This window comes from Microtus oregoni, unplaced genomic scaffold, assembly GCF_018167655.1.
Source record: "Microtus oregoni isolate MIOR12 unplaced genomic scaffold, Mior012 000119F_ref0000445, whole genome shotgun sequence".
In the NCBI taxonomy this organism is placed as follows: domain Eukaryota; kingdom Metazoa; phylum Chordata; class Mammalia; order Rodentia; family Cricetidae; genus Microtus; species Microtus oregoni.
Window position 1 is genome coordinate 1,694,799 of NW_024544748.1, and position 24,009 is coordinate 1,718,807.

Below are 24,009 nucleotides of genomic sequence, written 5' to 3' on the forward strand. Positions count from 1 at the left end.
TGCTTGGATTTTAATCCTGGATCAATCACTTGATCAGGAACTATTTTTATCACTTTCTTCATCTTTGATGTGGAGTTAGTATTTGTACTTTTTCAGGTTCCATGAAGAGTAAATGAGAAAATTTATATGAAGTATTTAAAACACTGCCATAGTGCACTATAAACACTTTGATGCCAACTAACACTTCCAGTTATCTAATATTTGATTGTGGTAGTGACTGTCAAGTCATTTATTAAATACAGACATCAGCTGTACATGCTTTATGGCTGCTGCTCAAACCCCAAGAAGTGAACCACAGCATGCTCAGAGATAGAATTGCCTCTAAATTTTATTTTCAGCCCCAAAATAACATATATGGCCAATGATTCAGAGCATTCCAATCCCTCAGGTATACTATCTGGTCTTCAAGATTAAGTATATTTTCACTAATTTGGACACACATACACACACACATGATGTGATATAAAGGATTCCACAAAACTCTTACCCAATAAATCCCTACCTATTGAGTTTTTCTGTTTATTGAGAAAACCAGTCGCCAAAGCCTCCTTGACTCAGCAAGAGCTCCAGGGAATGAAAGATGGTAGTAGGGACTGCCCCATACTTTTCACATTTGTTGTTGTCTTAGAATTGTAAATAAAAGCAACCCAGTCCCAGATGTGGGATTCCTCTCTATATGCTGTGCATATGTTTTATTATCACTGGTTAATAAAGAAGCTGCTTGGGCTGTGACAGGGCAGAATAGATGTAGGTGGGAAAACTAAACTGAATGCTGGGAGAAAGTAGGGGAAGTCAGGGAGATGCCATGTAGGTGCCAAAGGAAACAGATGCACCCTAGAACCTTGCTAGTAAACCACAAGCCTCATGGTAATGCACAGAAAATAGAAATGGGTTAATTTAATATGTAAGAGCTAGCTAGAATTATACTTAAGCTATTGGCCAAACAATATCATAATTAATATTGTTTCTGTGTGATTATTTGGGTCTGCGTGGCCAGGAAATGAACAAACAGTTTCTACCTACAAGCCTTTTTAAGCTAGTTCAGCTATGACTATGTACCATGAGTTTCCCAAACCTCTTCAGAGGATAGCATAGAGATTTTGACTCAGAATTGAAATAAAAGAATGGGCAAGGGGAGTGATACTCAAAGAAAATGTGTTTAATTTTACACACAAATTCTCAGTGTACAGGGAATCAGAGGCCTTTGTTGATCTTAAAGTCACAGACTCACAGAGATGGAAAATTTTTATCAGGTCTCAATGCAAAAGGGAATGTGAAAGGTGGAGCTTCAAGGTAGGGTATGAGTAAAGGTGATTAAAGGACAAAAGGAATTTGAGTCTTACATTAACTGCTGGTGGACAGACCTCAAAATGGAGAAGACAGGACTATATCAAATAGCTTTGTGTCGAAAAATTGATCTGAAGATGAAAGGTCATTTGGTTGACTGAGCTCAGATTGCCTCATCTCTATGAGAGAGACCCATTCTAACAACAGAAGGAATAGCGTTATTTTAGCTTCTATCAATCTGTTAAAGTTGAATTTATGACACTTGCAGAGAGTTCTAAGTATATTTTTAGTATGTGTATTTTTCTCTACTGTTGTGAGAAGTCATTCTGTATATGTGTTGCTTTTATTGGTCAATGAATAAAAAAGCTGCTTTGGCCTGTGATAGGGCAGAATAGAGTTAGACAGGGAAAACTAAACTGAACGCTGGGAGAAAGAAGGCAGAGTCAGATAGAAGCCATGTTGCTGCCACAGGAGACAGACTCCTCTGCTAGAGCACACTAGAACTTTGCCAGTAGGCCACAACCTTGTTGTGATGTAGAGATTAATGGAGCTAGGTTAGTTTAGGATATAAGAGCTATCTAGAAATATGCTTAAGCTATTGGCCAAACAATATTGCAAATAATATAGTTTCTTTGTGATTATTTCGAGTAAGGGCAGCTGGGAATGAACAAGCAGCCTCTGCCAACACTCTACCCTCCCCCAACACATTTATTTCTGATGTTACTTTTAAAATGAGGTATTTTAGTCACTTCTGTAGATCACACACAATTCCCAATAACTAATTTTAACCTTTTCATCTGGTTCCAGAAATGAACCAGTGCCCAACAGAGAGTTGCTGTTGCTTTTGGAAAACTGCACTCTCACAAAAGAAAAGTGAAGTTTGAGCCTCTAGTTCACCAGACCAATGGGCTTGTATGTAAAGTGAGGAATAGTAGGGACTTTGGGGTGTCTTTAAACACCAAACTTCCCAAGCAGACTCTTAATTCAGAAATACTTCTTTAAAATCCCTATACTCAAAGCAGATTTAAAATGTCCAGTTCTTTAAGGGATTTTCAAAATGAACTATTAAATAAACTATTTTAATGAGTTAGTTGTCTCTAGCAAAGAATTGATCTACTCATAAAAACATCCAAGTCTTTTTGTGTCCAAGTACACATTCTAGGTCACTTTGGTCTAAAAAACCATTCTGTTATCAGTTCAATTGATGACTTCATTCAAATACATAATTCAGTTTAATAACAGCTTGATTCTGTCTCATAACTAATTAATTCAGTATAATGTCTTAGTTTCATCAATGAGTCAATTAATCCATTAAGGCAGACAAGATTTAATAAATTGTATTCATTACATTTGATGAATAAATAAAAAGTGCTTAGGACAGGAAGGCACAGAGTTCTTGAAAGATTTTGACAAATGAAATAATAAATTACTTTCCTTGTATATCTAACTGGTGAGGGAGGTCCTTCTGTCTATGTGTTGCTTTTATTGGTTAATGAATTAAAAAAAAACTGGCTTGGCTTATAGCAAGGTAGAAGGAAGGCAGAGTCAGAGAGAAGCCATGTAGCCCTGCTGGAGACATGTGGAAACTTTACCCAGTAAGCTGCAGCCACGTGGTAACACAGATTAATAGAAATGGGTTAAATTAATATGAAAGAGTTAGCCAATAAGAAGCTAGAGCTAATAGATCAAGCAGTGATTTAAATAATATAATTTCTGGGTGATTATTTCGGTTTCTGGGCAGCCACGAAACAAACAAGCGGTCTCCTCCTACATCTAACCATATATGCACATACTGTGGGTGCTTTTGAGATATGGCCCAGTCTTCTTGTCTTGTCTTACAAGTGTTAAGATTTCAGGCATGTGCCACCACACTTGGCTTCCTTGCATGTATTAGTGTGCCTAGTTAAAAAAAAAAAACTCATAGAAACCTTAAAGAACAATTTGTAAGAAAATAAAGTTTTCAACAATGGCTATTCATTAACAAAAAGTATGAGTTCAAAATAGCCAGTGGGGTTGTTTTTAGTTGTGTCTCTTATACTTTGAAATATTACAGTTTTTTAATTCCACTACAAGAATGATTTTTCAATTTTTATCTTTAACAAACCATTCTATAAGTGACTCTTAACATCGTCAGAGCATCAAAGAGTATTTAATAAGAAAGATACCACATAGGGATATGGGACCCAAATTGCCACAGGGTAAAGTACATATACAAATATACTGTATGCAGATATACTGTATAAGCAGCTATGCAAAATTACACTAAAATATTAAATTTAGAATGTGCCTAACCATTAACCTGTAGGCTTCCACTTCAAAGGAGAATATACCTCATGAGTATATATCCATGTCATACCAAGGCAGTCTCCAACTCTCTTTGAATTAATTACAGAAGATATTATGAAGTTGGAAACAAAGCAAATGTTCTTACACCTCCATTTTCCCTTCATCTCACCACATGAAGACCACAGAGCCACATGCTAAATATACGGAAACATTGTAAATTCTCTAGGATGCATTCTTCTCTGTTTCTGATCTCACCTCCATCTCCAATGTACTACAATTAAGATTTCTGTGATAAAATGCCTCACTTAAGGCCTTAATTTCTCAGCCTATATGACCACTAAAATGTTCTTTAGTAATGGTGAAAAAAACTTTTAGAATTATAAATTCTTTTAGAATGACTAAAGAAGAAAATGTTATGTCCTTCAAGATGACAAAAGAATATGGACATTTTCCTGAATATTATCTTCTTATTCTAAACCATAATAATAGGAGGAAACAGGAAGATGAATAATTAAGTATTTATTAAGCTCACCGAGAGGAAAAACTGTGTATTTTCACCAGGAGGCCTCCAACACCAGAATGTCTGGTATACAATATATTTTGAAAATAAATGAATTAATTACTACAAGACACATAAGTCATCAGCAAACATGATAAAGGTATGTCTCAAAGAATTCACAACATAACAATTCCAACAAGTAGTTTAGTTGGATATGAAATAAGTGCTAGAATCGAATACAGAAGGAGGACTGTGAGAGTAGAAGGACAGAAGTTCATTTTGGCTGGGGATATTTTAGAAAGTCCCCTGAAAAAGGCAATACTTATGCATCAGTTCCAATTTTATACACCTATTTTGTGTCAGGAACTTTCTGACCTGACTACTTTTACCCAACCGTTTTGATGTGGCTTAAGATAAATAAACCATCATGCTTTCATCCGTGGTATAAATTACCACGTAATGTGTAAAACAGATGTCCTTCCCCCTTTGCTGAGCCTTGCCCCAATGCTAGCCTTTACCAGAAGGTGAAGAGCAGGGTACATGCAGAGTAGAGTTGACATATTTATACTTTCCATTTTCCAAAAATGGTGGCCTAGCCTCCTTTACTCATCGTTATAGTCCAACAGTTCTACTCAGTAAATTATATTCTCATTCCCTGAGAATTTACACGTACCTGGATCTATATACTTCAAATTGTCTTTTTTTCCCCTAAAATTCAATGACACCAAAGGGAAATGATGTTGACCAACACTGAGTTCTTTTCTTAGACTCAAAGTATACAGGAAGTCTCCAGTTGGATTTCTAAGTGCAATTTTACACATAATATTATAACATTCCTTTAACTGGGGGATTTTCAAAAGTATGATTGACACAACCTAGAAGTCAGCTTGTAAATGCATGTCCCTCAGTGGTACCGTGCTTACATTTGCAAAACCGTGGGTTTGATCTGCATCAGAGAGGTGTAGAGAGAAAGGGAAGGAGGGGGGTGGGAAATAAGTTAATCTAGCTGATATATAATTTTTAATTTTGTTTTTTTCTAACTATAAAGGTAATGTGCTTGATATTTTTAAAAGCAAGAACTTAACACAGAAGAAGGACTGGAGAGAGGTTCTCAGAAAAGTGGTTGTCATGCAAACATGAGGACCTGAGTTCATATCTACAACATCAATATAAAAAGCTGGGCATGTCCATGTACCTGTTATCCCTAGTCCTGAAGAGGCAGAGACAATCAGATCCCTTGGAACTCCTAGCTGAATTGGTGAGTTCCAGGTTCAGTGAGAGACATTATCTCAACAAGTAAGGTAGAAAGCTAGGGACATAGCTCAGTGGACAATGTGCTTGACACACAAGCATGAGGACCTGCGTTCAAATCCCCAGAACCTACATAAAAGCTGGACATGTGTGACTACCTGTAATCACAGCACTGCTACCAGGAGAAAGAGGTGGAGAAATAGGAATCCTTGGCTGCTAGCAGGCCAACAAACTGGACATGCACAGTAGAGAACAACAGAGATATTGTCTTAAATCAGAAGGCAAGAAATGGCCTACAAGAGTGTCCTCTGGGGGCTGGAGAGATGGCTCAGAGGTTAAGAGCATTGCCTGCTCTTCCAAAGGTCCTGAGTTCAATTCCCGGCAACCACATGGTGGCTCACAACCATCTGTAGTGAGGTCTGGTGCCCTCCTCTGGCCTGCAGGCATACACACAGACAGAATATTGTATGCATAATAAATAAATAAATAGATATTTAAAAAAAAGAGTGTCCTCTGACTTCCACATGTGGTATGGCACATGTACAACCACAGTCACAGACAAGCAGTCACACAGACACATGGCAAACCTAAAAAATACAAGGGTTTGAAGAAATCACCTGCTGACTTCTATCCACACTCTCACACAAACGCATGTGCATACTTACACATCATACACACACTTATGGGTTTCTTCATGATAACATATCAAAAATTTCCTGCTTTAGAATTATTAGTGCTGGTCATGGAGTCCAGAGCCTTGCCCGTGGTAGACAACAACTCTGTCACTGAGTCATAATTCCAGCCTCCAGTACTGGTCTGGAAAATATGAGGGTCCAGAATAAAAGATGCTCATTAGCTAGTGCTGAGAGCTCTACCAGAGTAATGAAAACCATGTCATCAAATGGGTTGCCATTATGACCAATAGCTGCCTAAAGATGTACCAATTTCATGAAATGGAGCCATAAGGAAACATTTTGGTACCCCATGGAAGTGAGAAATAATAATAAAAGAAGGACTGAATAAAGATACACAAATAAAAGTTGTAAACCTGTATGCATGTTTATATTTGTCTAAACTTTGTTCTATGTTACATACTACAATAGGTAAGAAAAATGACCTGTTTATGTTTTCATTTTATCTGAAAGGTAATATGCTGAGTGATCTATGTCCTGACCATGTCTAGATAGTGGGTCAAAAGGTTCTAACCATTTCCTGGTCTCCCAACAACTGCATACCAGAAAAACTAAACAGGGGCAAAGCCTGTGAACATAAATGCCTGTACAAGTGGCCCGTATCCTTAGAGAATCTGCTTAACGCCAAGGATTCAAAGAAAAACTAAATATGAATATACACAACTTTTGTCTGTAATTTCTGGAGGTTCACAGGCTTGAAGTTAAGGGCTCCTGTCTTGGTTTCCTTTCTTTTCTAAGCATACAGCAGTCTTAGCTGGTAATTAGCAGCATCACCTTCCAGAAACAGGTTCCATACTCACTCTTGCTCTTTGCCTCAGATGTTATGCTAATGGAGTGTGGATAGTGGTTTAACTCAACTTGACTTGGGGTCCTTGGGAAACTGGCACATTGCCACAACTGTTAGCCCTGTCTTGGAAGCTAATGTGCCATCTCGTGTATAACAATAACACAGTAAAAATAACAGAACAGAAATTCTCTAAACCATTTTTTTTAAAACTTAGCAAATTGACAGGCATGCAAAAACCCGACTGGAGGTGTAATTTTTTTCGCCTTCTTTCTACGTTAATTTTTCTTCCTGATTTCAATTAGCCAAACTTGAATGGAGACATTACAGACAGTTCAACCCCACCTCAGAGCTGTGCAGACAGCTCTTGTTGCCAAGCTGTCTATCACCAAGACAACTGGGCCAATGTGCTTTGCTCTGGGTAAATAGCTCATCAGGGCCAGTTGCAGAAGGAGCCATTTTACAATGACCTCCCATTGGATCAAAACCCTTCTACTTGGCGATCTAAAATATGTTTTGAAAGCACATGGGGTTATAAATAAATAATCATTAATATTTCCACAAAATTCTTTACACTGATGAAAGGTGGCTTTGCTCCAGAGGTCGTTTATTTGCAAGTTAATTTGAGGGATCTAGTAAGTGCAGAGTTCCTCTGTTTGTGAGTCATTGTTTTTTTTTTTTCCTTTGCATTAATCATACGTTTCTTCCAACACTGTCTTGTCAACCACAAACTCCCCTGAAGTCATCAGTAATATAGCAATCTTGCTGTCTCTGGCCTCTTCTCTTGAAAACATTTGGAATTAAAGGCTATGATAAACTGTGAGATGGTTGGCATTCTTGCCTCAGATGAAGCAGTCAGCTGGGGCTCATGCTTAGACACAGTGCCATTTAGCAAAAACATATTTTTGATAAGTTCAGCACATATAAATGAGTCAGAAAGAGAAAACTAAGCAGATTCAAAAAGAGTTGATTTTTAGTTGTTGTTGTTGTTTTAATTTGGCATGCAAGTTCTGAGTTTGGGGTCCTTAGGGATCTAGCAGAGGTGGTAGACCATTGTACTCCCATCCAGCCTCCATTAGCGCTGATCCACCCTCAGCAGCTTTGTGAGCAGCCCCTCACAGCTTTATTGTTCTCTGATCGCATTGGTGGCAGGTGTCTGCTAATCAAAGGCTTAAGAAGGTGTAGGCTTTAGGAGTCAGCTCTGACTTGAAGGAAAACTTTCCATTCAGCCTTGGGCAACAATATTGGAGGGTTTTTTTTTTTTAAATGTTATAATCAACTCTGTGCCAAGTGGGGCCCAAGCTCCCCCTACACAGCCCCAGGAATCCAAAGAAAGAAGTGTTTTCAATTCTCTTCAGAATGTCTGATCTCCCACACTGCAGACCAAATAAAAACAGTCTGGGCCAATTGTGCCTCCTCCTACCCCCATCTATTGTGGAATCCGCCTGGGAGAAACTCAGGAAAGTTGGCCTTGGGCCAGCACTGGCCTTTCATGGCAGCAGAAAATTTCCCTCACCTTCCCTCCATCAACTGTTTTTGGAAAATGAAGGACAAGCCCCCATCTCAGATATCCCATGGGAAGGGACAACTAGGTGAGACAAAGTAGAGCCTAAAATGATTTACCCGGAATAGAACAACCTGAGAAGTTCGAAGGCCTGAGTTGGCATCTCCTGTTTACTTACTGCTTTTTGTTACCATTGCTCCTAGCAACTGGACACTCTGAGAAAGAATGCCCAGTTGCTTGGGAGTTGAACTGGCCACAGAGTGACACTCAGCGCCTCGGCTTACTTCCCAACCATAGATTCACACTACTTATTCCACAGACCAGCTCTTGTCCCTGTTCTCCACTGGCTTTCACTTTGGTTCTCCCATCATAGTAACTCAAGGTCACTACTAATGACCTCCGCCACTCAAGCAGTTCAAGTCACTTCTGGAGTCCTGAGTTGTGAAAATGTCTAAGTGGGGTGATACCCCTAAGTTACTACCTATCCAACTCCCAACCCTCACCAACCTTGACATTCCTTGGCCACAGGTCCCTCAGTCTATGTTTCTTAGGGGCCTCGAAGTCCTGAGAAGTTTGAGTGGGTCCTGCAGCACCAAGTGCAGGTGGCCATGTTCAAAGCAAGAATAACTTAAAACTCTAGGTTTTCTGGCCAGATACCAGCTTATACACTAATAAAGTTCATAGCAGATTTTTCCCGAAGAATTTTACCAAGCCAACCTTTCTTTCAAGGTGAGTGAGAAGTACCTAGGAGGACATGGCTCAGGAATACCAGGGTTTTTAGCTAAGAGCTAGAGCAGATAGTGATAAAGGCTTGGATAAAGCACAGATAATAGAATGGGAAGTCTGGAAAACCAAAACCTTCTCAAGACCTCAATAAACAGAAAGTAAAAGGGCTAATCCTACAATTGCAGGTGCATCAGAGTGTATCAGGGAAGAGTGGGAAGAAAAACCCCATATGACCCTCTTTCATTCTTAACATAGAATGGTCCCTACCTAAAGTGGTTGGGTGAGGGCTGTGAGGGAGAATATAGTGGAATTTTAAGCAGTATAATGCTTAGTAGAAATACAGGCTATTTCCATTTTCAAAATATTCTAGTCTGGATTTATTAAAATAAAACTAAATAAAAAAAGAACAAGACTAAACTCAAACTTACGTTTTTGTGTTCATGACATTAAATAAACAGATTTCAGTGAATTCTCCCCCTTTTAACTTGTTGGTTGGTATTGTATAGATGCAGCCAGCATCTAATATGCTTTCAATTGTGTCTTCAGCCCTCAAGACCCTGGGGGTCTGAAATCTCAGCCAACTTTGCAATTTAATCCAAAACCCAAGGCAGTTCAGATTCCAAGTAACCTGTTACCCTCTGCTAGCAAAACATCACTGGTGGTTTGAAAAAGGCCATTTTTAATAACCCCTTTTCAGTTTCCTGGCAGGCCCCCAGCTTTACTTCAAAGTTGATTTTCCCCAGTGAGAGTACAGCTGGAAGAATCCAGAAGTGCACTGTGCCATGCTTCCACTACCCTGGACTTCGAAGGCCCAGCTCTAGGGCAGTGAAGAGGGCTGGAATTGGAAGGCAGACAGGGGGCTGGGCAGGCTGTGGCTCACAAGGAAATTTCCCAAAGACAAAACAGCCCATCACCCATAACAGTAAACAACCACAGAACTGAATCCAAATTGAATTTTGGGATTGTATCACTTTGGCTTATTTTTAAATTTGATAATAACGAAAAGAAACAACTGTAATTTGCATTGCCTCTTAAGTGTCACAGTAGTTTGGGATTTTTTTTTCTTATTGTTTTCTCTCAGTGGCCCATTATTTAGTTGTCATACAATAAGATGCCAAGCAAACAATCTGAAGAGACACTGGAGGCAGGGAAGAGGCAAGAAAACAGAATTTCATTTGGGCCGGCAAATGAAGACAACTGCAGACTGAGATAGCCTTAAACTCCAAGACAGTAGCCTTGCAGGCCTGAATTTTCTCTTATGTTCTTGCCCAGGACTAGTGAAGTTGGGGTTGCCAGTAAAATGACCACTTAGCTCAAAATGTCTCATTTCAACTCCAAGTCTTCTTAAAACAGCAGAGAAGGACTGGGGCCAGAAAGTGCTTTCTAGTGCAAACACTGGTGCACTTTTACAAGGCAGGTAAAGCCTGAAATTATGTTGCTAATTAATTTTATATTTCCTCCAGCTACCTAGAACCAACTGTAGCTCAACATTCCTCAATTGGGATTTTGCCAAGAATTCAGATAATGCCATTTATGGATCATGCCAACAGTTGAGGTCATGCTTTCTGTCTAAAGTGGAAAAAGAAATAGGGAGGAATTCGTGGAAAGTACATATGGGGGGGGGGGACAAAAGGGAGAGAGAAAAGAGATGAGAGGTAAAAATCTTTCTATAGCAACCAAGCCCAAATAGACACATAGAGGAGACAAGGCCCAAGAGGAATTTGTACAACTTGGTGGTGGACATTAAGCAAAAACAGTCTAAAGCAGCATTCACAGGAAAAGTTCAAGAAATAGTGAGGTGGAGTCACAGAAGCAACCCCTCCAAAATTGTGAAGGACATCAAAAAGCCTGGTGCCTTGCATCATGGCTGCTGGCAAACACTCTCTGCTTCATGCACGCCAGGAATGTGAACTGCCTGCCACCTGGTTCAGGGTCTGGGAATTAGAAGTGAGGCTTTGTTTCTAGCAGGAATTTAGGGATATGAGGACTAGAGCGAAGCTCTAGGATCAGGCTAGCCTGAGCTTCCAGCTGGATCACCCTTTGGATAGCACTCTGTCTAATCATCCCTATTGTAGAGATGAGAAAAGTGAGGCCCCAAATGGAAAAATAGCATAGCCAAATGTTGCTGTTAGCCACAGAGAAAAGACTGGCACCCAGCTCCCAGCTGTTCATATTGAATATTCCATTGTTCCAAAAGAAAATGAGAAAGGCAAGACTATGCCAGATTATTTCCTAAAGTTATAAGTTAAAATCCTGATATTATACCTTCTCTATTTTTAAATGTCAAAATACCTTTTTGGGAAACAATGACTCCAAAAGTAACCATTTGTTTTAGGATGTCTTCTATGTTTTATAGTACAACCCGCAAAAATAATAAATTGAAATTCCATGGGACACATCAGTATCTAGGGGCAAATATTTGGCATGGAATAACAGTAGTCTAGTCTGGTCTCTGGCCATGTATCACCAGTCAATCCAAATCATGTGAGCCTAAGCCTGGAACCCATTGGAAAGGCCACTGAAGTGTTATGCAGGGAACAGTGAGTTTGAAAGAGGATGGCTTGGCTGGGATGTGCGTGGAGGGTGAGCTAGGAAAAGGATGAAGCACTTTGAAGACTGGAGAACCAAGATGCCTTGGGTTCAAACTCTCAGCCTGTTTTGTTTTCTTTACAGTTACTTTGTGATGACAACTTCTAATTACCATTATGCCCTGCTTTAATTTAATATTTTTGCTATTATATAGTCATATTTTTGATTTTCATCTGTTTTGAAATTTTCCTCATAAGGAAAAAAGTCATAACATTCATTTTCTATGTAGTGTGCTCCTTGTATAGAAGTTTAGAGAGGCTTTGTGACTTGCCCGAAATTACCTGGATCCTACATGTTCCACTTCATTCTAGATCTGTTAGTCCTTCCTTTAGTCTACCTATCTATTCCAGTTTTGTTAACTTAGAGCCTCTCAGTATGATCCGTCAGCTGGAATACAGCATTCTAACACATACTTTCAGCTCTCCCACCTCCAAATGCTCAGAAGCACCACTCTGTATGCCAGAGCCAAGAAGCACCAGGTTTTAGGTCCCCAAAAAATTACAGACATTCTGGGCGTGTAAAGAATTTTGCCTCCTTAAATTTTGCCTCCTGACTACTCACTAATGTGACCTGTGGGAAATGTGTGCCCCAGTGTCCCATCACAGCCGCTACCCTATTGCTATTGCTTCTGGCCAGATAAAGGCCAGAGCAGGAGCTCTGCATGTCAAAATGCACACCCAATGTGATGACTGCCATCAAATTCTCATGACCCTCACTGGGATGACTCGACTAAACAATCATGTTAGAAATATACTTCCTCCCAGACCACACCATGCACTACCCAGTTAAGTGTCAGTCTGCTCATGAAAAATGATTTAACCATTAATCTTAAGCAAGATTAATTTTAAAGATAGAGCAAATAACACTGACAAAACAACCACAATATTTCAGATCCAAAGCTGAATGTGTTTGAGATCCCTATTTGGAACTGTGGTTGTTTGGAATTGTTTCTAGTTGGGATTCTGGTTGTTTGTGATGACCCCTATACATATACTCCTTCACATGGGGGAGGAATCACATTTTCTAAGTGAATAAGAAAGATGCCCTCTGGCTCTTGATGAGTTTGGTGATTAGCAAGTTCCAGAACCCTGACTCAGCAAAAGTACTGGGAGCGAAGACCTAGTAGTCACTTAGCTGTGGCTCGGATGGATCTTGCGTCATTCAGACTAAATAACTTCCGAAAGAAGTCGAATTAATATCTATCTCTGGGCAGGCAGGAGCCCAGAACAGATCATAGATACGGCCCATCAACAAATGTTCATCTCTCAGAACCTGGTAAAATAAAACAGGACTCACGGGCTTTGGGTAAAGCAGTCAGCTTCCCAGACTCACATGGGAAAAAGTTAATATGGTGGTAATGAGCCACTTAAATGCCTGTCTGCCTATGTTACAATAACATGCCCTTTTCATTCCGTCCAACAGCTCCCAGAGGGCACTGTGGACAGCCATGATTTCTGGGTATTTTGTTCCCACTCCACAAGCCTACCAAAACCAAAGCACTTCCTACTCTCCTGATGTTTTTTTAACATGCTGAGTGACCTCCCCATTCTTTTTCCCTTTTAGTATCTATTTGTCATGAGTTTTCTTTCTTTTATGTCTTTTACAATTTTTTTCTTTTTATCCTTTCAATGTTTAGGACTTATTTTTCATCAACATTGCTCCTGGGGATATTTTTCCTTTCTCTCTACTCTATTCTTTTTTTTTCTCTTCATGTCATATTTTTAGTAATTTCTTTTTCTGTTTGGTAGAACTTCCTTTTACTATGTTTTTGTTGGGTTTTGCTTTACTGTTTTTATGGATTTTTATGTTTGTTTCTTCTTTTTTCACTTTTAAAAATTGGGTTTGGACACTATCCTGAGTGAGGTGTCCCAGACCCAAAAAGATGAATATGGGATGTACTCACTCATAATTGGTTTCTAGCCATAAATAAGGACCAAGGAGTCTACAATAGGTGAACCTAAAGAAGCTAAGGAAGAAGGTGAACCGAAGGAAAAACATATAGTTGTCCTCTTCGCTAAGGGAAGTAGACCAAATTTCCGGGGAGAAAATGGGATCTTGGGGGGGGGGGGGGGGTGGGATGGGGGTAAGGGGAGATGGGGAGAGAAAAGGTAGAAGGGAAGGAGGGGGGACCTGGGAAACGGGAGAATTGGGATAAAGGAAAGGTGGATAGGGGAGCACGGAACCACAATTCTAAGTTAAGGGAGCCACTTTAGGGTGGGCAAGCGACTTGACCCTAGAGGGGCTCCCTAGTGCCCAAGCTGAGGTTCCCAGTTAGTTCCTTGGGCAGCTGAGGATTGGGAACCTGAAATGACCCTATCCTAGAGCAATACTGACGAATATCTTGCATATCATCATAGAATCTTCATCTGGTGATGGATAGAGATCGAGACAGTGACCCACACAGGAGCACTGGACTGAGCTCCCAAGGTCCCAAGGAGGAGCAGAAGGAGGGAGAACATGAGCAAAGAATTCGGGACCACGAGGCGTGCATCCACCCACTGAGACAGAGGAGCTGATCTACGGGGAGCTCACCAAGGCCAGCTGGACTGTGACCGAAAAAGCATGGGATAAAACCGGACTCTCTGAACATGGCGAACAATGAGGGCTGATGAGACACCAAGGACAATGGCAGGGGGTTTTGATCCTACTTAATGTGCTGGCTTTGTGGGAGCCTAGCCAGTTTGGATGTTCACCTTCCTAGATATGGACGGAGAGGACCTAGGACTTAACACAGGGCAGGGAACCCGGACTGCTCTGTGGACTGGAGAGGGAGGGGGAGAGGAGTGGGGGGAGGGGGAGAAGGGTGGGAGGAGGGGGAGAAGGGTGGGAGGAGGGGGAGAAGGGTGGGAGGAGGGGAAGGGAAATGGGAGGCTGAGAGGAGGTGGAAACTTGTTTTTTGTTTATGTTTTTTTTTCTTTTCGCAATAAAAAAAAAAATTGGGTTTGGCTTAATATTCTTTTGCCATTCATTATTTTCCTTCTCTTGGGTCTTAACTGATGTGTTTTTCCTTTTTGCTTTTAAGGAGGTTTATTAGGAGGGGACAAGTTGCTTTTAGATATTTTGGGGGAGGTAGAAATTTTTTCTTTTATAATTTTCCTTTATCTATATTGTTTTCTTTAATTAAAAAACTTGTCTCTCAGCCATCTGTGGTGATACACCCTGACAATCTTGGTACTTAGGAGGTAGAGGCAGGGGGATTATGAGCTCAAGGCTAGCCTGAGTTACACAGCGACATCATCCTGTCTCAAAAAAAGAGAGTTTCATTTTCTTCTCCTCCTCTACCATTATATCATGTGCTCTCCTTTGTCTTTGAACTTAAAACAGCATCTTTATTTTAACACTGTTTTAGAGTCGCAGAGATGTCATAAAGACAGCACAGAGGATTCAACATCCTCAACAATGAGCATTCTCTACTACTGTCTCTCACTCATGGTATATAATTTTTATGCATTTTATTGTGTATTACATTTTAACTAAAGCTATTCAAATGTCCTTAGTTTCTGCCCAATGTCCTTTTTCTATGCCTGTATCCCTTCCAGGATCCCACATGACATTTACTTGTTACATTTCTTTAGACTCTTCTTGCTTGGACAGTTTCTCTGACTTTTCATCTTTTTGGATTATAGTGATAGGTTCTGAGGCATAGTGGGCAGGCGCCTTACAAAATGTACCTCAGTTGTGACACAGTGATGCTAACCTTAGTCTTTGCTTTTTGTTTCTCCACTGTGAATTGACTTTCTCCTTTACTCTGACTGCATTTTTTTTTTAAATCAAATCCTTGCTTGGGGTAGAAAGAAATAAGCTCCCCCTTCTGGAAGATGGCCAGTGCCACATTATTTTGCTCTGGTTCTTTCAGACTGTCTTTGTATTCCCTTGTCATGTCATGACCCTTCCATATAGTTTTTCACTCATTTAACTTTCTAAATGATTTTATTTGTCTTTGACACTTGTTTGCTTCATCTTAATTTCAATTTGCTTTCCTCTATCTCCCCCCATCCTTTTTTCTTCATTACCTTTTAATGCTCTCCCCTGTTTTTATACCATTTACATTTCATTTATTGAAAAATAATTGTCTACATTTATATGTCTATTAATCTCTTCTTTTTACATAACATTTTCTTGATTAAACTAATATACACTATATAGCTAACATATTTTACATAGCTAGAAGAACAATACAACGACGCATAGGGGAAAATGTACCCTCATTCTCATCCTCTAAGCCGCCTTTGTATTAATGTTCATTATCTACTGGATTTCACACCACCCTTGAAAGCTGTGTCCCCTCCCAGAAATGACAAACAGACCCAGTGTTGTAACTCCTAAGAGTGATTATTTTCTTCAACAACTCTGATCCATCCATGGTCATGGCCATTAAACTGAAAATTAGCTGGAATATCAAGGTGATAGTTATGTATTTTCTTGTATATAAGCATCCACATTAAAATCACCTATGCACACTCTTTTCCTAGATCTCTTTAGCTCTTAGCACCAGGAGCATGCATGTGTGTGTGTGCATGCTTGTGCCTGTTTCCCACACTCAGTGAACATCTAGAAGTAAGTTGGAGCCTAGGGATCTTGGAGGAGGAGCCTCTGAGAGAAGTGAATATACACGTGACTGGAAGGCATCAGGAAGACCCCATCAGGCGCTTCACAGTTCAGATGGCCTACTTGCAGGCCACGCTCTGTCACCACTCTTCTCTCATCCCAATGATTTCCTCTCTCTCCAGGTATGAGTTCTGGAAAACTGACATTCCAGCCCTGCCCCCCTATGCAGCAAGGGCAACGAGTAAAGCTGAGTTGCTGATTACTTTGCTCTTTTGCGCTCCCATTTCCCTGACTGAGAAAAACAACAGGACAGCCTTTCCCGACAAGCCCTGCCTTAGAGAGCTTATTTTAGGTGCAACCCCCACACAGAAGCTTGGAAGGGGTTGGAGGTGTGTGGGAATTAGACGGCCTCATAATTCCTCTCTGATGGTGAGATTCAGTCATCCGAGTACTTCTGTTGTTGCTGTCAATTAAGACTGACACCAGGAGGCGAGCGGACACAGAGCTAGGATCTTTAGATCATTCTAACCCCTACCAGAGCCCTTTTCCTCCTGCTTGTTCCGTTTCATTATGGCACTACGTGTTGAGAAAAGAAGCTGGGGATAATTCTATAAAATGATATGTCCCAGTCTTCCAAGCCAAGGTTTCACGGTAGCCCAGTCAGAGTCGGATAGTGCTGCAGGTCCACCAACCTGGTCTAAAGAGTAGTTTTCTGGTGGTAGAGCCACTCTATGTTGTCTCAGAGCAGCTCTTCCTATCTTTTGTGTGCCTCTATACATCATCCAAGACTGTGCACTGGCACTAGGCTAAAGACCATGCGACTTTATCTTCCTACAATGTGGTATTAATTTTCACCAGGGAAAAAAAGTGGCTAATGGAAATCGGGCATTTAAGGTAGTAAGGGGGACAGTTTTGCCTCAGGGCAACGCATAAGGGTTTGATTTTCTTTGAATTCTCAACCTGATTCTGAGGTTAGCAGTAACTAGTATAAGGGCAGTACAAATACATGAGGTGAAGCCCTCATCTCAGAGCCAGAAGAACCCACTGGCTCAACAGCACAGTGGTTTTGAGCAGTCCACGTACTGAAGGACTTTTCGGCAATGTGGTTCTCATCCACAGTGACCAGACTGAGCATGTCTACTATGCAAAGCAAACTCAAGCAGGCAAAGTAGTATTGGGGTGGAAGGGACATAAAAAATGGTTCATAAGAATGTTGGAACTCCTGCTTTTCTGGCTCATTCCTCGTGTACAGCAGCAGAGGAAGGAGAGATGTTTACAAGGGCAGACAGATATGGGAGGACCTCAGAAGGCCTCCACACAAGCATCGGCCTCTTTGAGACTATATGGAGCACTGTTGGTGTTAACCAAGCATCAGGAATTCTCTAGGCTGACCCTGGAAAAAATTATTGACACCATAAATACTGAGGTAGAGAAGTAGAGCTAGTGGAGGGAAACTTAACCTTGGAAGTGTAAAGTACTTGCTTCAAGGGAGCCAATGACTTACAGAGCAGGAAATGGTCATGGAGATATGTTAATTAATCTCCAAACCTAACTATAATAAGCAGTTCTCAAAGACTAGCAATTGTAAACGACAGGGAGACTTTGAGTTGAGAGCAGAAAGAGGCCGTAAGCTATGTAGGAAGGTGAACCAGGAAAACTTAAAAAAAATTAGGGGCCTTTATATGTGACCTTGAAGGAAAAAGGCAAAACGGCAATGGGAAAGATGAAGGAGCGTAGGAAATGCCAAACAAGCACACACAGCAGGTATGTTCAGTTCTAATATTAAAAATGAATTTGCAATAAACCATAAAGGTAGAAAGAACATTTTGGAACGCCATGTATATATGTAATTTTTCAGTTCTTTGTAAATGAACTATTATAGGTACTTATAAGATAGAATTGAAATAGGATGCTTCTGTTAAAGCAAACACCCAGCCAGTCAAGTCTGATGTTACAGGACTGTAATCCAAGCTACCAGGGAGACTGAGGCAGGAGGATCATAAATTCAACACTTTACTGAACTACCAGTGGTGGTCGACTTAGTGAGCTACCTGGTCTCGACACAAAATGTTCCAAGAATGTCATGGTTGTGTTTTAATGGTAGATAGCTTATCTGGAATGTTCAGGATCCTCGGTTCATTTCAGTACACGCTGAGCTATCTCTCCAGCTCAGGAAAACATTTTATATGTTCCTTGTATTATCTTTCAGAGACAACTGATTTTCCTAGCATGTTCTAGGTAATCATATGCCTTTCTGAAGGCCGCTTTCCTGTCAGGTTTCCTTCATAGAAACAGGTAATTTGCACAGCAAGGCAGGCTCACCAAAAATTTCAGCAGGCAACAGTGTATTTCATACACACATGAACTAACTCACAGGGAGAAAGGAGCAAGAGCTTTGAGGATCTAGAACAAACTTCAAGAGTGTACACTCTACAGTCCACAGAGAAAAAAGATCAATATTTGTTACTGTTCGTCCCTATATTTTCATCAGATTGGGCTGTAGAAAGATTTTAATTCTAGTAGGCCCTTGCTCTGTGAGTGTATTTGTCGTCGGTACTACAGCTGGAACCTATGGCTTTGCACATGCTAGTTAAGCATTTGACCACTGAGTGCCAGCAATTATGGTGTTAATATTCATGCCACTGTGATTTGTATATGGTCTGAGTGTGTCTTATAACTTTTTATGTTGAAATTTTCCTCCATTGTATTGTATTAGGAAGATACAAAATTAATTTAGTGATAGTATTTAGAGACAAGGCCTTTAAAAGGTGACTTCATTTACATAAGGCCGTTAAGGTGGAGCTCTCATGGTTGAGTTCTGGTAAGGTAACTAGAGAGGGAAGATACAGAGTCACACACATGCCTCTTGACCCTTGTCATATGATGTTCTATAAAGCCTTGGGACCCTGGTTGCAAAGTCAAGGGGCCTTGAGCTAAAGTAGTCTTTGGCTTATAAAGTCTCCAGTCTCCTGTATTCATTATGTAACAGTAAATGGACTAATATTGATATTTAGACTTCACAGTGCTGTTGTAAGTACTAAAGGAATTCATATACATAAAAGTGTTTAGAACAGAGCCTTGTCTACAATAAGACAATATATGTATTAGCTAGTGTCGTCACTATAGCTGTTGCTTGTTGTGGCTCCTGGTGCTGCTACTGTTAAAGAAAACATCTTAGAGTTTCTGGATGCTATTTCATATTTTCCACAGTTTTTCCTCACAGTTTTCTCCAAAGATGAGAGGGGTTATCTGTCACTGCTCTTTCTCTGAGATACCACCCCCATCAAGAGCTTAAACTCTAGAGCCAATTGTTAATCAAAATTGTACCTCAAACCTGCCCTGGGCACAAGGAAAGCTTGACCTCCCTGCCTGTCATTCCTCTTGAGGGATGGCTGTAACAAGCTGCCTCACTCGTTCCTGTTCCTGTACAGATCATGAAAAGATATGAGCAGGTCAGCAGGCAGTACACTCTCTGGGAATTAACCTGGAGCATACTGTTTCCATTCCTTTGTGTGATTCTGGTCTTCTCCATTCCTTCACTTCTCAACGCTTCTGAGGAGTTGCATGCTAACTGACTAGCCACAAACAATGCACTGCCTTATCCTTAGCTAGGCTTTTGGCAGCTAAGGATATAGACTGGAACTGCTGGGACAGACTGTACTCCGTAGACACTGGTTCCTTCTCACTGTAGCTGGAACCTTTCATCTCATTCCCATAAGGACCTTGTGAAAAGGAGAAGCCAAGCTCACAAATACACAACCCACGTTTGTTCACCTCCGTTTTCAGGTAAAGGGCGGCTAAGACATTTACATTCTCCCACCAAGTTTTGTCACTGGCATCCGCTTATGGTCTCCCAAACCTTAATTGTTCCTAGACTCCCGGTGCGAGTCTTTGTATGATCAGAGGCATTTAAATATCTTTGGTTCAACCACCATAACCTCATCCTATACCTACATCATTTATCCACATCCTGGGTCACACCCAGGATCATTTCATCACCGAAAACTGCCCCACCTGTGTCATCTTTTAGATCATACTCTCTGTTCCCCTGAGGATTTTTCTTTGTTTCTCTAACTTGCATTCTTAGACCTCTTGATATCTCCCAATTTACCAGACTCATTCAGCATAATTACGTTCTCTGACTGGCCTGGGATCTGTAATTCATTATGCCAGTCACTCCCCTTTCCATACTCATAACCTGCTCCATCATCTCCTGGTACAACCTGCAAAGCCACACTCTCCTGCCTCAAAAGAGTTTTTCCTGGAAATCCTGGCCAGTTTCTACTGTATATCACCTCGATAGCCTCATGTCTTTCCTTTGCTCACTGCCTTAACTCCTGAATCTTTATCCCTGTCCTCTCTAATGGGAACATCATGCTCAAACCTCTCATTTTTTAAGGCAAAGTGCCTGAGCCTTACCTCTCCAGTTGCTGCCCCTTTCTCTCCCCTTTTCTTTTGAATAAATGGTATAGTCACTGCCCCTTCCCACAGTGCCACCTGCTTCTGTTTCCTGGGCAAGTTCTCTTATCCCTGTCAATACTGCTATTATTAGTATTAATCAAATAGTATTTTTAATTCTACTGTAGCCACTACTAGACATAAGGGCCTCCAAGAGGAGCATCATGTCTAACTTAGCTATGTGGCCCCAGAGCCTAGCACAGTGCTTGATTGATAGGAGGTGCTCAATAAACGAATTATGTCACAAACACTTACTGAGCACCTACTAGGAACCAAGCACTATATCGGCTCTGTTAGCATCCACAGCACTTGGGTTCTAATCCATCACAAAACCCACATTCAAGAACCATTGATTCTCACAGAAACTTTCTCTCCTTTGTCAATGCCCATGACCACTGCTCTGGCTGGATCTTCCTCACAATAGGCATTCAAAGTTTGTTGAAGAAGTTTGATAAAACCCAGCAGATGCCAAAAGACTAGTTTGCTCATATAAATAAATGCCCATGGGTAGGTTTGTTAAAGGGTCTGGTAGCTGAGAGCAGCTTTTCCAGGCTTTCAGAACCATTCACTTGAAACTCTATCTCAACATAGCTCAGCCTTACTAAGCCTCTGCCTGACTTGGCCTTGGCCCTTTTCTTCAGCTTCTCTCAACAAATCTTTGTTTCCAGGTTTTTCTCTTTCATCTTCAAACCAGTGAAGAAATTTCTTGGTCTTCTACTCAATAGTATGAAGAAATACCAATACTAGAAGTGCTGCTGACTTGAGGGTCCCACTTTACGAAATGTGTGTCCCCTTTCCACTCAAAGGCTACCTTTGGTAGCTCTGCTTCATTCTGCCAACTGGATCCTATGCCAAGTGGTCAGTAAGAATAGAATTCAGGTTTAATGGCCAGGGAAAGGCTTCACGGATAAGAAAGGGAAACTTTGTGATTATAGTTCAGCAGATGGAAATATTCTGGTAAACATGAAGGTAGGTGTGTGTGTGTGTGTGTGTGTGTGTGTGTGTGAGAGAGAGAGAGAGAGAGAGAGAGAGAGAGAGAGAGAGAGAGAGAGAGAGAGAGAGAGAGAGAGAGAGAGAGAGAGAATGTCTGTGTGTTTCATAGTTTTCTTCTTGGAAGGAGGGTAGCATGTATAATGCAAGTTCAAGAGGTACAAAATGGAGTAAGTGTTCTCCCCACTCCTACCAGGTTCTCTTCTCTGGGTGTGATCACTGTTTCTTCTGTGTTTTTCTAGAGATGGTAGATACATTTACAAATATTGGCATAGCTGCATGCTAGTCACTGACTTAGAACATGGCCCGGTACTCCATAAGCAGAGGGAACTAGTATGTGCACAAGTGTAAAGTAGAGAATGTCCTTTCATCCAATATCCTCTTCTTCTTAATTCCCAACCTCTCTTAGTAGCCTTTTCCTGCCAGGGAGAACAAGTTCAAATTTCCAAACCCTTCCTACTGGTACCATGCTCTGCAATTTGCAGGATGGTCATAGTCCCTGTTTCTTGTAACTTTGGTACAGTTCTGTGGATTCATTTTCTCCTTGACTATCTTTGCCTTAGAGTTAGGCCAGTTAATAATCTTCGACCCTCCATTGTAGCTAGTTTGTAAAATCATTTCCATGTGCAGCTGCTTCTAACCACTTCCACTGTCCATTTGCAACTCTCTCTCTCTCTATCCCTCAGGTCCCCATCGCTTCTCATAGGCAACACTGGAATTTGGAGTGAATGCCTACCTAATGGCCTCTAGCGTCTTCGGTAAAATCAAATGGCCTAAGTACTGTGAGAGCTCACTTGTATTCAACCAACATTTGTTTCTTTCTCATCCTCTCTTTGCTATCATCTCTCCACTGTCTTTATACATTCTCCATGTTCTATACACACGCACCTTAGTAGATGCTGTACAATTCCTGAAATATTTCTTTATGTCTTTTTCTCTATTGAAATCAAATCAGAACAGTGGAACATGACAACTTACCTGGACCCTAGAGTAAAGTACTAGAAAATTCTGGGTATATACATCACAAAGGAGAATCACATTCAACGCCTCTTAAAGTCATTGACTTCAGAGTCTAGAATGGCATCGTTGTCACTTAGAGGCTGAAAAAGTCAATACTTACCCTGCATTTCAACCTTAAAATTCTACATATCCTTTGTAACTCATCTCCAAAGTCATCTTCTTCTTGAAGCCTCCCAAAACTGGGGCAGTTCATCTGTTTTCACAGAAGCCTGAATGAAATTTTTCCTTTCTATGCATTGCCAAAGGTGAGTCTATTCCTTCTGGCCTGGTGTAGTACAGTAAAATCCATTCCAACTCATTATCCCACCTCCTAAGGCAAGTCCAACTAAATGAGGTATGTGGCTACTGAGGAGCAAGTTAGGAGGTTCCCTCAACTCATATGTGCTAAAGTAAAGTGTGCTTCACCCTGAAACTGATTGATTTTCAACTTGACTTAGTTTAGTGTATAGGATGTAAGTGTAACATAATTTTTAACTTATATGACATCTGTTTTATTTCAATGGAGTTAAAATTTTTTTCACATCATCAACTGTTCTTTGAAAATAATTTAATAATTTTGGAAGGCTTTTGTCTTCTTTCAATCCATAGTATATCTGTTCCCTCTCTTCAAAGGCTCCTCTATGTTCCCTATTTTTGCTTTTACAGATAACATTATACTAAAGGTGTATAAATCTGTAGCCAAACATATATTTTTCAGAAGACATACTTTGAAGTTCAATTTCTCTGTCATGAGGTACTAAAATTTATACAAATTTACCAAGCCACTTCCTATGATGTCATGCTGATTTAATCCAGTGGTAGTATACAAGAACGATAAGATCATTGCACTGTGGCCAGCACAGTTCATAAATCCTTTCTAATATGATAAGCAACAACTCTGACCTGTCATTGTTACTCCAACTTGAATTCTTTTATCATTAGTAAAATGGAAGGGTTTTCAATAATGTTAACATGTGTGATTTGTTTGTCCCTCTCTAGTCATTTAACCTATAGATTTCTACAGCTTGCTTTTTGATGAAGATCACATTGTTTCATTCATAAATTGACAAGTAGTTCATGGAATCAGCACATCTGATCATAATCATGCTTCTTGCTATTCACAATTGATGTTGGATAAAACCATGGCAAACACTGTACTAGTGATTGCTAACCCATAGCATATAGATCTGATTTATTAACAACAAAATCACAGCCAGCAGCATTGTCGCAAATGGCTGGAGTACATGTGATACCCATGGTTTATCTGTAAGGTATAGACCAGCCTTCTTAAGTTTAGAAGCACTAGACAGCACTATCTTGGTATTTTGAACAGTGAAGTCATAAAAAATGTGATGATTGTGGTACTAAACACACCATGCAGAGAGCTTTATTAGCA

At 40.5% G+C, this 24,009-nt stretch overlaps 1 long non-coding RNA gene across 3 annotated transcripts in view; it reads right to left on the bottom strand.

Moving 5' to 3' along the window:
• LOC121444287 overlaps positions 1 to 24,009 on the bottom strand; it is a 62,666-nt gene that overhangs the window by 30,122 nt on the left and 8,535 nt on the right. The window lies entirely within an intron of this gene.